A 15,062-nucleotide genomic window follows, 5' to 3' on the forward strand; every position below is an offset into this window, starting at 1 on the left:
TAGAAAGATTATTACAAACAACAATAAAACAAATTCGCCAACCGAGCCAAAACACCGAAGTACAGCCAAACAACACTAACAAAAAATACATTGGGGTGACATACATACCAGGACTTACAAATAACCAAGTACTCCGAAAAACAATAAAAAATGAGAATGTGATATATGTACACAAGCCCCATAACACACTCAACAAATTGTTTACGAAAACCAAAGACAAGATCGAAAAGGAGCAACAACACAATGTAGTGTACCAAATAAAGTGCAAGGGCAATGGTAACGAAAGCTGCAATAAATGCTACGTAGGCACAACAAAAAGAGCGTTGGGTATAAGAATCAATGAACATAGAGCGGACGCGAGGCACAAAAAGATGACAACAGCACTGGCTCAACACTTGACAACGCACGAACATATAGCGGACTTCGGCAACACAGAAATTTTGGACATCGAAAGAGGAGAAAGAAGGAGAATGACACTGGAGAGCCTACGAATACAACAACAATTGGACAACGCAATCAACTTTAAGGAAGACGTCGACAACACGAAGAACACATATGCAGCCGTACTAAAATTAAAATATAAATAAGAATACTTCAATAATTCTTCCTCAATGTTATATTACCTTCAATGTGTGCAAATTAATGTAAAATTCTTGTCAATATTTAATGTGAGTTTCAAGTGATATTATGTGTGTATATAATTAGTGTTAAGTATGCATGTACATATGTAACTATTGTTGTGTATATATGTATGTATTAGAGGTGGGATTCGTGAATACATTTTTGCACGCTCACGCACACTCACGAACATGTTGTTGTACATTCACTCACACTCACGTGTTCACGAATATTCACGAAAATTCACAACAAGAAAAAAAACAGAAAATAGAGAAAATATAAAATTCCAACTGACAAATAATGCTATTGAAAGCAAAACGTGGCAAAATTATCGGAAGTCTGTTATTTAAGTAACTACCTATAACAATTTTAGAGAAATTTTAGAGAAATTGGTAAAACACATATAACTTAAAATCAATTTGTTAGAACAAAAAACATATTTATTTGTATATTATACAAGAAAGTGTAATACATATACATATGTAAAGTTTTATGATTTGTATTTTAATATATAAAATTATTATATATTTTTATTTAGAAATAAAAGCATATCTACATTTTCTCCAAGTAGTTTACTTCGTCTTTCTTCCAATATCCTTCCAGATGTCGAAAAAACTCGTTCGCTCGTTGCTGAACTGGTTGGTATACAGAGAATTATTAATGCTATTTTCTTCAATATAGGAAGATCACTTGCTTCTTTCCAAAATTTTAAAATATCGCATTCTGCTTTGATTTGTTTGAGTAAATAATTTTTAATTTCTTGGTCGATATCATTATGTTGACTTGACGTAGTTTGATATACGTCCATATATTCATAAAATGGGTTATTTTTGGAAGTTGATGGTTCATTTTCTATTTCGGCAATTGTTTCTTTAGGAATGTCTTGCGCCATGGATTTAATAGTTGCATAAACCCTATTTTTCTCATCTTCTGTGCAAAACTTCAATTCCTTAAATGGAGGATACAAAAACAACGCAATATAGTGCAAGAGTTCCGGTTTTAATCGTTTTTGAATTGCACGTTTTGCACAAAGTTTCAGTTCTTGCATTAATTCGGAGTCGATAATATCTGCTTCACAATGTTTTATCAGTCTTTCATACCATAATAAATACATGTTAATTGTGGGAATAGATTCCATGCTCAAAAATTCAGAGCATTCCGTGAATAGTTGAAGAAATTTTAAAATGGTTGTCAAAAATGAAAAATCTATATTAGATATTCTTTCAAGTTCATCGTTTTCATTCAAAATTGTTTTAATTTCTGTTTTCATTCGTTCAACACTGTGCAACATGTAATATACAGAATTCCATCTGGTTTTAACGTGTTGTTTGAGCGAAAAAGTTAATTTCTTATTTAAACCAGAATGTTTAAAGTATCCAACTAACTTTTTACAACCATCTATCAATCGTTGTACATCAGAAATCTTATCCTTAAATAGGACGTCTTCCATTGCCAGGTTAAGATTATGACATGCACAGGATATCCTTTTATACGACTTGAAAGCAGCAACGACATTGGCCCCATTATCAGTAACAAATACGCTATTTTCAATTTTGTCCTCAACATGAAAATCTTTTAATATATTTTTGACGAATTGTAATATATGATCTCCAGTCTTTCGTCCTGCAAATCAAATAACAAATTATTGAAAATTTTCTGTATGAAATTGCATATTTAAATCTTATGCTTACCGATATCGAATTCGCGATTGCCTAAGATTTTTACGTTAAGCTCGCATTGTGTATTAATAAAATGGCATGATAATGTTAAAAAATCCCTTTGATTGTACTCATCAGTCCACATGTCAGTTGTAAATGCCATATTTGCATTGCTTAGGATACTTATCAATTCATCTTTAGTATCATTATATTTTTCATGAAGAATTCTGCTTGTCAACGTTTTGCGAGACACCAGTACATCTGCTACTGGAATATTACCATGCTTCGCTCCAACTGCTATCAAAGCCTGTGCAAGTTCTTTGAATCCCTCACCTTGAAAGAAAAAGTTCAACTAATTAAAGAATAAAATAAAATCGAATACAAAAAACTAATTACCATCAGTGACAGAAAGCGGCCGCAAATCTTTTACAATAAAATTCAATTGCTTCTCACCAATTATGTGTTTGGCTTCCGTGGAGATTTTTGCATTCACCAAAAACTTGGAAACTGATGCTTGAACATGACCTTTTGCAAGACATTTGTGTCTTAACAATCCTCCTGTCCCACTTTTTGGTGAAAATTTTATCAATGCTTTGCATTGATTGCATTTGACAAAACCCACGCTTTCTTCGTCTTTTTGAACTATTTTAAAGTTTTTCCACACTTCACTTGTAGTTCCACTGGGTTGAACAAATGTATATAAATGCTCTTTTTTTTTAATATCAATTTCAATGTCCAATTTTTGTTTTTTAATACTCATTTTGTAATTTTAATTGTGGTTTGTTGTTTCATGTGAATTTTTTTCGCGCACTAACACAGCAGCCACACATGAGTTGATTACTGATTGACATATGTATACATATTATGAATACATGTTATCGCAATCAGCTGCGAAAATCAAAGGGGTGCCACACTCTTGAGTTAAATGTTCATTAGCAACATGTCGTCGAACGCAAAGGTTATTCTTTCAATTGAAGTGATGCGCGAATTAATGTTGCCATATACACAAACTACTCGTACGTACTCCGGGGAAAAAGTTGGTGTACCAATTTTTACAAAAATACTTAAGAATTTCCATTCAATTTGTTGCTTTAAATCACCATCAGTAATGTAGTTTGCTCATATTTATTTTATTTCTGTTCAATACGCAAAAACACTTGTTTTATTTATAAAAAACACGGAGTGAAACTACGCAGTCGAAATAATCCGATAAATTTTGTTCGAAAGATAGATGTGGCAACACTAATTCAACTGATTATAATCAACATCACTATCTGCGAATTTTCGTTGACAGTGGACTTGAGGCAAATCAGTGTATGATTATATGGGTTGAAAAAGTGTGAGTGCATTGAGTTTAATCAGTAAGTCAGAGTTTATACGTTGCAATTCTCATTGCAGAAATTCTTTTCGATTCTCTGTTGAACTTGCAAATTTTGTTTAAACGTGCAATTCGTCCGCGTTTGAATTACTGCAATTCTTGGTGTTAACATTGATGGTTGTTGTTGCGAAACGTCATTTATTCTACAGCCGTCATCTTTGCGAATGAAAACAAAACGAATTGCAGAGCACTTGGTCGTTTTTTCCCCGTTCCGTTCATCTTACCTCCCTCTCCTAAGAACATCAGATTTGCGGCAGAATTGCAGACAGAATTGCAGTCAGAATTGCACGTATAAACATCGACTAATCAACTCATGTGTGGCTGCTGTGTAAGGGTTACCAGACTAATCATAAAAATAGTGTTGCCAAAAAATCTGAATTAGAGTAAAAAAAATATTTTATTTGTCGTGAATTCTTGTGAACACGTTCACGAACAACATTTTCACACTTACTCACGCTCACGCAGAGGCTGTTGCACATTCACTCACACTCACGTGTGAAAATTTTTTAATTTTGCACATTCACATGTGTTTCCACGTTATTCCATCGTGAACACACTGTATATGTGAATTACGCCCACCTCTAGTATGTATGTGTGCAACTATTATTATGCTTTTGTTAATCATGGTTTTCGTTCTTCATGTTTATTGTTTATCGTGTAAATAAAACAGACTCCCTGAAGATGACACGAGAGTGTCGAAATGCGTAGGAGGGACAAGGGAAGAATATAAGCTTTTCGCCTTTTACTCCATCGGCCGAAGCAGCTCCAACACAGCAAACAAAATTCATAGGAATTTGGCCCTTACAAAGGTAACGATTTTTCTATGCTGCATATCTCTGGAGGTGTTTATTGCAGAGGACTGGAACTTGGCACCGAGATGTGTATACAAAATTAATTCCATACTAATGGAGAAAAATTTGCGTTATTCGAAAAGGGGACATGGTTCCTCCCGTAAAAATTTATTGTTTTATACTACTTATCTCTAAAGTTGTTCAAGGTAGAGTACTGGGACTTGGTACTGGGGTATGTAAAATCATAGATTAATAATAAAATAGATTAGGGTTATACATACATACTAAAAACTTCTTAATACATATCTCTGGAAGGATAGAAAATCTCTCGAAGTATTTTAAATTTGTTATGGAGATTTATTTTATAAGCGCCGTACTGACAGAATAAATTTCATTAAATGGAAAAAGGAGAGCCGGGTTTTGCCTTATAATCTAAAGCTCTCTTGAGGCATTTGCTACAGTAATAAGAAGTGGTATTTTATCAACGCCAGGTTACTAAATTTGAGGTGAAAATATTAAAACCCGCCGTGGCACCACCAAGAAGGTTACACGTTCACGCGTCGTATACCTGGAACCATTTTAAGGTAAACTTAGAGGGATTGATATCTTTCGTATGCCTAGCGCGCAGACGAGATTTTATAAATTCATAGTTTTAAACGGCCTAAATACCTTAACTCGCTCAAAAAATAACGAGCTCTAAGAAAATGGGCAGAGAAATAAAATATAACATCATTAAATTATTTTTCATATTTGTATAAAAGCGCGGGGTGAAACACGCGGGTATAAGCTAGTTTCTGTATATAAGGTGGTCAAGATTGTCCCAAAGTTAACAAAAGAAAGATGCTTGTTTGATTCTCTATAAAAACATGTTTCCAAAAATTGGGCGTTTTTCAATAACTATTTTTAAATCATTTTTTTTTATGACGGGATGGTTTTTTTTGTGAGAGTCAACCATATTTCGTAATTTGTTTTCGAAAACTTATGATGAGATATATTTAGCGAGGTGTTCAACATCGGGTTCCTGCAAGAATGTAAATTTTATTGCAGATTCTGATAGAATATCTATCCAGGTACAATATTTGTACGGAAAGATTTTTCTTTAAGGCGACAAACCCCTAGAAATGGGTGCGGTAATTGTAGGACTAAAGTTAGCGGAACGTAGATTTTATTCCGGATTTCGGCAGAATATCGCTTAGTTACCAATATTTGTTCCACAACTTTTTCAATCCATATAGATATTCTGGCGAAATCCGCAATAAAGTCTAAATTTTGGAACTTTAGTTTTAATATAGCTACGCCTATTTCTAGAATATTCTTTGATATACTATAACTATACTATAACTCCAATTACTAATTAGATACTATTTAATTTGATTATAAAAATGCAAAAAACTTCTGAACTAGATTTTTAAATTAAATCCTCTATAGTCGAAATCCGGAAATCCGGCCGGATTTTATCCAGTATCCGGCCGGATAGTCGGATAATAGAAAAACGTTCGGATAAGCCGAACTCCCTACTTTTTTCCATTTGAAGTAAATATTTTGTCCGTACGATGCCTAAAAGCATTACTAATTTTAACGTTTTAATTTCTGCTGTTAGCTTGTTGTTTTTGTTCTTTAGTATCAGGTGATTTGATGGTTATTCTAAGTGGGTAAACTACAAAAATTAATTATGTAGTATCGTTCTATTGTATTGCCATGCAACTTCACCGTGGGGTATCAAGAAGTACTCCAAAAAATTTTCACGCCGATTTATTGCGTTGTCTGCTGGCCTACCTAAAATGCTGCTGGTACGAATTGATGGAAGCATTCTTAGTCCGGGAGCCAGCGACAGGTTTTTGCGACCAATTTTAGTTTTGCTCATATTCATTTCAATGCATCGTACAATTAAGGCCTAGTAACGTTCCGCTGCGACATCACGGGTGGGTTGGGCTACAGCAGCCTCCCACGCAACCAAAAAAAAAAAAATAAAAAATTTAATAATTTCGGTTTTGCTGGAAATGATATGAATGATAGAGTGTGTAGTAAAGATCAAGAAAACGATGTTCAGCTGGCTGTATATAGGTGGTGGTAGGTATATAGGTGGGTTATACTTCAGCTGCTCAAAAAAAAAAAAATAAAAATTATTTATGATTTTAGTTCGCACGAAAATTGGTCAGGTGATAGTTGATATGATACTTAAATCAAATCAAACGTTCAGCTGGCTGTATGTGGGTGGAAAAACGTTCAGCAGAGGCAGTGAAGGTGTAACGCAGAAAGCAGGTATATGAGCGGCGCTCTCAGGGCACGCGTAACTTTAATACGTCAACTGAACGTTTTGTTTTTCTGGGTTGAAGTGATATGTGAACTATCATATAACCCATTTTCACCTGAACTGAAAGAATGTGTCTAAAGTTACACGTTTTTACTCATACAACTTTCGTACAAGTGACGTGCATGTTAATAAATGAAGTATATCAATGAAAATTTTTATTTGACGTACACAATATTGTACATAGCATGATACAATAATTTTTAGAAGGTAGTTTCACTTCAAAATTTTTGACATAAACCGTGTCTGTGACAATCACGCAATGTGGCCACTGCTACGATATAGAACTTGGGGATTATCGCTTGTTATTTTAGATATTTTTTAACAGAACATGTAAAGATTTATATGTTTCATAATTTTTATTTTTAATATAAATATACGTATTTTATACATACATTTTTGCCACTGCTAATCACATGAATAAAAATCATAAAAATGAAAATATAACAGCAATATTTCTTGTTTATAATGGATTAGATCCATCGCACACCACGGACTTTATCGGTCGCCAATTTAGATGTGATCGCTAGTCTTTCCATTGCACCACAACTTATTGGTCAGAGCGATTAAGCTGGTGTAATGTGCGCACCTCCATACATCTTCATGTACATATTTCAAGCGAGCCCTATCATTTAAATAGGCGGCCGATAAAGTCTGTGGTGTGCGGTGGCTCTTATAGCTGTGTCCTTACATCTATTCCGTGTGTTGCAATATCCACGAAAGCAGCAGTTAATTTTTTATGAAGAAAATTATTACAAAATATTCGAAAATTTCTCTACTTATATGTTTGGCTTTTCTTTGTTTTATTTTTCCAACGTCAAAAGCTGGATTTTTTTTTGAAAAAGTTGGTACAACAAAAAATACGAAACACGTTTTCTGTCAGATAGCTAACATGGCGGATAAGAAGAAGAAGTGAAACTACCTTCTAAAAATTATTGTATCATGGTACATAGCATATAAATAAATTATAAATAAATAAATTTAGGTTTCTTCCTCACTTTGGTCTGCTGACGAGCTTGTAGCGTCGTCATCCGAATCACTATCAGAATCGCTTTCGGAAATCTCATCATCTCATCATCAGTTTGATCGATATATGTTTCCGTCAATTAAATCCAATGTCGGCCGCTGTGGTGTAGTGGTCAGCACCTGGGTTCAAGCCCTGGTCAAAGCAACATCGCAAAAGAATATAGAAAAAAGGATTTTTCTTAACAGCGGTCGTCCCTCGGCAGGCAATGGCAAACCTCCGAGTGTATTTCCGCCATGAAAAACAGCTTCTCATAAAAATACAATCGCCGTTCAGAGTTGGCGTAAAACTGTAGGTCCCTCCGCTTTGTGTGACAACCTCAAGGCGCACGCCACAAGTCGGAGGAGAAGCTCGGCCAAACACTAGCATATGTGTAAGCGCCAATCTATTATTATTATAATCAAATCCAATCCAATTTTAGCATCAGTGGGTCTGAGCAAGTACGACCGACCGACTTTACAGGCGAGTTGAAAACTGTCAACTTCAAAGAGGCTATTGTTAAGTTTTCTGTTGACCATTGGGCAGAGGACTACATGGTTCCATATATATAATAAAACTCTTTATGTAAACGCTGACGCTTGCCACAAGTATATAGTCAGAGATGGTAAAATAATCCGAAGTATCGAGCATCAACTGACTTATTCTAGTCACGAAGAGGCAGACACTAAGATTATTTATCACATTTGTAAATTACAAAGTGATACTAACGTTATCATTCGGTGTTCCGACACTAATATTTTAGTCATGCTACCCAATATGAGCAATATAGACCCGAATATTAATATATAGATGCAAGTTTGTGGTTGCATGAGTAAATATCACATGTCACTTCAAAAAAAAAAAAAGTTCATCTGACTGTATGTGGGCGGAAAGATGTTCAGTTGACGTATTAAAGTTACGCGTGCCCTGAGAGCGCCGATCATATACCGGCTTTCTGCGTTACACCTTCACTGCCTCAGCTGAACATTTTTCCACCCACACACAGCCAGCTGAACGTTTGATTTGATTTTAGTATCATATCACCTATCACCTGACCAATCTTCGAGCGAACTAACATCATACATGTTTTTTTTTTTTTTTTTTTTATTCACCTGAGCAGCAGAGGAAGTATAACCCACCCACATACAGCCAGCTGAACATCGTTTTCTTGATCTTTGCTATACACTCTATCATTTCCAGCAAAACTGAAATAATTAAATTTTTTATTTATTTTTTGTTTGCGTGGGAGGCTACTGTAGCCAAACCCACCCACAATGGCGCAGTGGAACGTTACTATGGTTACTATATTAATATGGCCGGAACTTAAATTATTGACAAAAAAATGTCGCTGGCTCCCGGACTACCCGTTCTCCAATTACCTCGCACAGGAATGCCATTTGTATCATCGTCGACGTCAGATCTTCGCATATATACTGGTTTGCGTATTAAAAGATAATTATTTAGGACACAAATCGCGAGGACAATAGCTTTTGCATGTTCCGGTTTTGCGTCCATTGGCCTTCTAAGAATTCTGAAACGCGATGCACGTATGCCGAACACATTTGCTACTACATTTCTTGCTCATGATAGCCTGTAATGGAAAATTTTATACGACATAGCTTGCTCGCGATAACTGAATGATTTCAGAAAGTAAGTTTTCAAAGTTTACGATGACAAATGGCATTTCAGCATTTTCATGTGGAAGTGGCCTTGGGAGCGGAAAATTAATTGTATTATCGGCAAGAGCAGATGAAAGCGGGCATCTGTATATTTTAAAATAACAATAAATATATTCGTATTAAGATTCAACTACAATATTTTGTATCAGTTTTACTTTGCGAAAATACCACCATGGGATTCACTATTCTACAAACAAAAATTTGTAGTCGGCGTCCACCAGAGCCATCAGGAGAATACTATTGTATTTTTTGTAATTAAAATATTCTGAACCGCAGTTTGCAGGGGCCTGAATCGCTATATGCTTTCCATCAAATGCCATCGCTGGTCGAAACGGTCAGCAACCTTTGACCATTCTTCATGAGTGCTAGGAACCTTGATGAGCGACAGCCTTTGCATTTTGTCACTGATTAAAAAAAATTACATGAATACTCACTTTGAAAATTCATCTTTTAAAGCCAGAAAATACCCTACATGCCCCATGTATTACATGCCAGATGGTGGTTTTCGCGATTAGGAAAACAGTCATTGCGCTATCGCCTGTTGCCAAGTAACGTAAAGTTACTGNCTACATGCCCCATGTATTACATGCCAGATGGTGGTTTTCGCGATTAGGAAAACAGTCATTGCGCTATCGCCTGTTGCCAAGTAACGTAAACCAATTTTTTGCCGACCGAAATCGCTTCTCGGAACCTTGTGGTATGTTTGAAAATATATGGGGTAAGGCGCTCCACAAGGAAATCAAAATCCTCCATAGTCATCCTCTAAAAGTTTTTTAACCACTTTCGATCCCGCAGAACCAGCTTAGAGCGCAGTGTAGCTTAAAACCCACAAGTGACTCTATCTCTCAGGCCTGGCCGAATCCACCATTGCTTTGCTTCCTCTATTGCTTTCTCTTCTTTTTCCGTGTCCTTAGTGTTGTTACTACACTTAGCGCTGCAGTAGCTATAGCAATTAGTATATTTTTGCGCATTACTTCACGTAAAAATTATTTCCGTAACTTTTGCAACAATTTTTCTGTTATCAGCTGACCGGCTGTCAAAAAATTTCACTTCACGTTTGACATCATTAATTAAAACGAAATTTCAATCACCTGACACCAATATTTTACGACAGTGTTTGCTATATCGACATGTGGTCAGTTTTTATGAAGTAATGAAAACACATTTGACACCAAATGAAAAGCTGTTAGATGAAGGCAGTTTTTGATGTTAGCTATTTTGACCTAATGAAGACCAGCCTTAAGAAGAATCATGGCTTCTATCGCTATCACCTATAATTGATACGCTTTGGATTCGCCCCTGAGGATATCAAGGAGTTTTAGCGAAACGTAAGGCAATGCAGTGAAGGTAAAACGTTGGTTTTACTTGCACTATTACCAATTAGGCTAAAAAGCTATTTTTTAATAACGAAATAAACAATATTTTTTTGTTTGTTGAATAAGTTTTTTTATACCCGAGCGCACTTGTGCACAAGGCTATTATAACTTTGTTCACATAACGGTTGTTTGTAACAGGCAAAACGGATCGAGATAGATATAGACAAATGTATACATAAATTATCAGAATGAAAAGAGAAATCGATTGAGCGGTGACTGTCACACGATAACTCGAGTAAAAACTCAGATATCTTAACTAAACTTGGTACGTGCACTTCTTTCGGGCGTAGAGCGGATGGTATTGAAAATGGGCAAAATCGCACAATAACCACGTCTACCTCCCATATAACGGTAATTTTAAGAAATACGAAAACTGCGATATTTTAGTAACTACTGAAGATTATTCACTCAAAATTAATATTTACAATAATCTTTAGACGAAAAATAACAGTATTATAAAATTTTGGAAAATGGGCATAGCCACGCCCACTTATGGTTACATGTGTATATCTTGGTAACCGTTGCACCAATTTCTTCCAAACTTGGCACAGTACTTGGCCTTGGTACAGCATACCAAACGGCCGAAAATTTTTAAAATCGGACGATGACCACGCCCACGCCCGAAATCTTCGATAAATCAGTAAATATTAAAGCTAATTTACTCAAAATTGATGCTGGCAACAATTCTTTACCAAGAAATACGTTTATGATAAAATTTTGGAAAATGGGAGTGGCACCGCCCACTTATGATCACATATATGTATCTCGGTAACCGTTGTACCAATTTGTACCAAACTCGGTATTTTTATTGTGCTTGCCACATAAAAGCAAAACGTTGAAAATTATTGAAACCGGACTAAAATTGAGGCCGCTTTTTATATAACGATAAACTTCAGAAATGCTTGAAACTTCGATATTTCGAAATTTAAGGACGCTAATTTGCTCAAAATGGATACACCCCGGCTTACCATGTAGCGGTAGCTTTCGGAAAGGTGATTTTCATATATTTAATACTTGCGCCGGGTATTTAATGTTCGGCTCCGCCCGAAATTAGAATTTCTTACTTGTTGAAATAATACATAGTATATATAGAGCATTATTCCAAAAAAAGGGTTTTGTTAATACATTTTAAACGGTTAATAATATTTACGTTCCGCCTCTGAATTATGATCACAGAGACCAAAACGCGCCAATTGGTATCCCACGCAAAATTTTTATATTTTTAAGCGGTTAATAATATTGACCTTCCCCCTCCGAATTATGATTACAGAGACAAAAACGCGCCAGTTGGTATCCCACCGACAAATTTTGATTTTTTTTACAAGTTCTAATAAAACCAAGAGAAGAAGAGTTATTTTTTATACGCACACTAGCTGTGCAATAGGTAAACATTACACAAAAAATTCAAATGGCTTTATTTCACTTCCGCTTCATAATGGCTTTATTTCACTTCCGCAGTGAGAAATATTTCACTTTCACAGTGATAAGATCATACAAAAAAGTATGGCCTTATTTCCCAATGTGAATTGAAATACATAGAGCAATATGGCGTTATTTCCTAAGCCTTATAACAAGACGCCGTGCAAATTTTCAGTAGTAAGGGTTTTGTTTGTGATGTGTCCTTATTGAAGAGGACCATTGATATGTACATACACTGAAAATAAAATCTGCGTAAATATAACGAAAACTTGCGTAAATCTTACGAAATTGTTCGTCATTTTGAGCCACGAAAGTTTTCGTTGATTGTACAAAACCGTTTTCGTACATACTACGAAAATATGAGGTATCAGATCTTTGGTACATTTTACGAATGTATTCGTACTATTTACTAAAGAATTTAGTACTATTTACTAAAGAATTTAGTACTATTATGAGGTGGGTTTTGTCAAAGGCTGAGGGGAACTCAGCCGATCCAGAGTCCGGCGAAGGTCCCACTAACCCCCACCAAATAAAACACACTATTTTCGTGTATTTACTTCGAACACACACACACACACGGCGCTACGACTAGAGTGCTAGCAACCTTATGTCCAAAGAGAGGGAGAGCGAGAGAGAGGTGACGCTCGTTGTGGTCGTGCGGTCGGGTCGGAGCGGATGATGGCGGGAGCGCTAGCAGCTCGGCGGGTGATTCTCAACAACTGTTGAGTATCGGTTGGGCAGCGGCGGCGGCACAGCGGGTGCCTCTCGGCAACAGCGGAGCAACGGTTGACCAACGGTGGGAGCGCTAGCAGTACGGCGGGTGAGTCTCAACAACTGTTGAGCAACGGTTGGGCAGCGGCGGCGGCACAGCGGGTGGCTCTCGGCAACAGCGGAGCAACGGTTGAGCAACGGTGGGAGCGCTAGCAGTACGGCGGGTGATTCTCAACAACTGTTGAGCAACGGTTGGGCAGCGGCGGCGGCACAGCGGGTGACTCTCGGCAACAGCGGAGCAACGGTGGGAGCGCTAGGACGGATGATATGCGGCAGCGGGTGACTTCTAACAGCAACTGGCCCTCGGCAACCGGTGGAGCGAAACGACCTAGCAAGACTAGCAAGACTCACTCCAGGCACTGCCATTCCCCTAATCGCCCTCTACAAAAGTAGGGGCTGGAACGGGTCGGCAGTGTCGGAGGCTCAACCAGCCGGCGACCAATTAGGATGCCTAAAAGGCGTGCAATCCTGGTCTGCCGGCGGGTTGAGTCGTACTTGGTTTTGGCTTGGCCAGTCGGTGACACATTGGTGCGCCCGCAGGCACACCAGCTGATCGACCGATTGGTTACGCCGAGCTTGGCTTGGCTGGCCGGCAAGACATTAGTGCGCAAGCACACCACTAGCTCATCGACCAGTCAAGTCAGCTACTCACCTAGCAAGACTGACCTGACTGCGCACTTGTTAAGCCTTTTATACCTGTTGCGCTGCATGCTTGTTGAGAATTCGTCGTGTGCCGTCCCGATTTATGCAGTGTGGTGAGCGAAGTGGTTGGTGAGTTATTCGGGCATGCTGCTGGTGTGCTGCTAGCAGTGCTCACTTGGTGGAGTATGTATGTACAATATTGTATGCATGTGCGGTGCAGTATGTATGTACAATATTGTATGTATGTACGATGCTGTATGTTACTGTATCGTTGTATGTATTTGCGGTGCAGTATGTATGTACAATATTGTATGTATGTACGATGCTGTATGTTATTGTATCGTAGCGGATATGCTACGTTACACTATTTACTAAAGAATTTCGTGGTATTTCTTAGTTTGTTACGAAATTTTTGTAAAATGCACAGAAATAATTCGTATATTTAACGAAATTATTTTCGTAAAATCTGCGCTTGTTTCGTAGAATGTGCGATTTTGCTTTCATTTTCCACACTGTAAAAAACATATTACGAACTATAACACAACACTTTTATTTGGTTTTTATCGTTAATTTTAAGCATTTTTGTTAAACAAAGCGTTTTGCAAAAACGCTTAACATTAATGATTGAAATATAATAAAAGTGTTGTGCTATAATTTTATTCATGTTTTTTATAGTGTTAATAATAAAAGCAATCATACGTTCTACGAAAGAAGAAGAAGAAGAATTTTCTGACTACACTGTAGAAAAGGTTATATTACCTATAATAAAACTTAAGTCTTTTATTTATATGCATACGAATAGGTTCTATACTACATATTTTTTTATTGCTTAGACTTCATCCAATAAAGTATATTGATGCAAAGTGTTAAACTATGAGACTCAACAAAACCAAATATAATAAGATATAAAATATGAAAGAATATAAAAAATACTGGTTTTGCTTTCTTAAACATTATAATATTTTTATGTAGAGGCACTTGACAGATTCGCATCTTCATCGATGTTTGTTTCCTTGACGACTATAAATTAAAGGAAAATTATAAGGCGTCTGAAAAGCAAGTTTCAGTGAGAAATCTTACATGCACTTACTTTTAATTTCATTAATTAGTACTCCTGGCTTAGGCTTGCCGTTGATAGGTAACTGATGAAAGATGAGTTTAAAATCTATATATATAAAAAGAAGTTACATTTCCTTGGTAATCTTATAACTCAAGAACCGCCGAACCGATTCCCACGGTTTTGCATTCGTTGGAAAGGGCTCGGGCTCCGTGAGGTTTGTAGCAAATTTTAAAAAATAACTAGGGTCTCGAGATATAGACCAAAACGTGGACCTGGGTAACCTTGGGTGTATTTGTTCAATATGGGTACAAATGAAAGCTGTTCATGAATGCTTTAAGATTGAGCACTTTTCATAT

General features: G+C 36.7%; 1 protein-coding gene across 4 annotated transcripts in view; it reads left to right on the forward strand.

Moving 5' to 3' along the window:
• Positions 1 to 15,062, forward strand: part of LOC108362068 (uncharacterized) — a 608,307-nt gene that overhangs the window by 354,387 nt on the left and 238,858 nt on the right. The window lies entirely within an intron of this gene.

This window comes from Rhagoletis zephyria, unplaced genomic scaffold (assembly GCF_001687245.7).
Source record: "Rhagoletis zephyria isolate East Lansing unplaced genomic scaffold, Rhagoletis_zephyria_1.1 Rzeph_scaffold_00021, whole genome shotgun sequence".
Lineage (NCBI taxonomy): Eukaryota > Metazoa > Arthropoda > Insecta > Diptera > Tephritidae > Rhagoletis > Rhagoletis zephyria.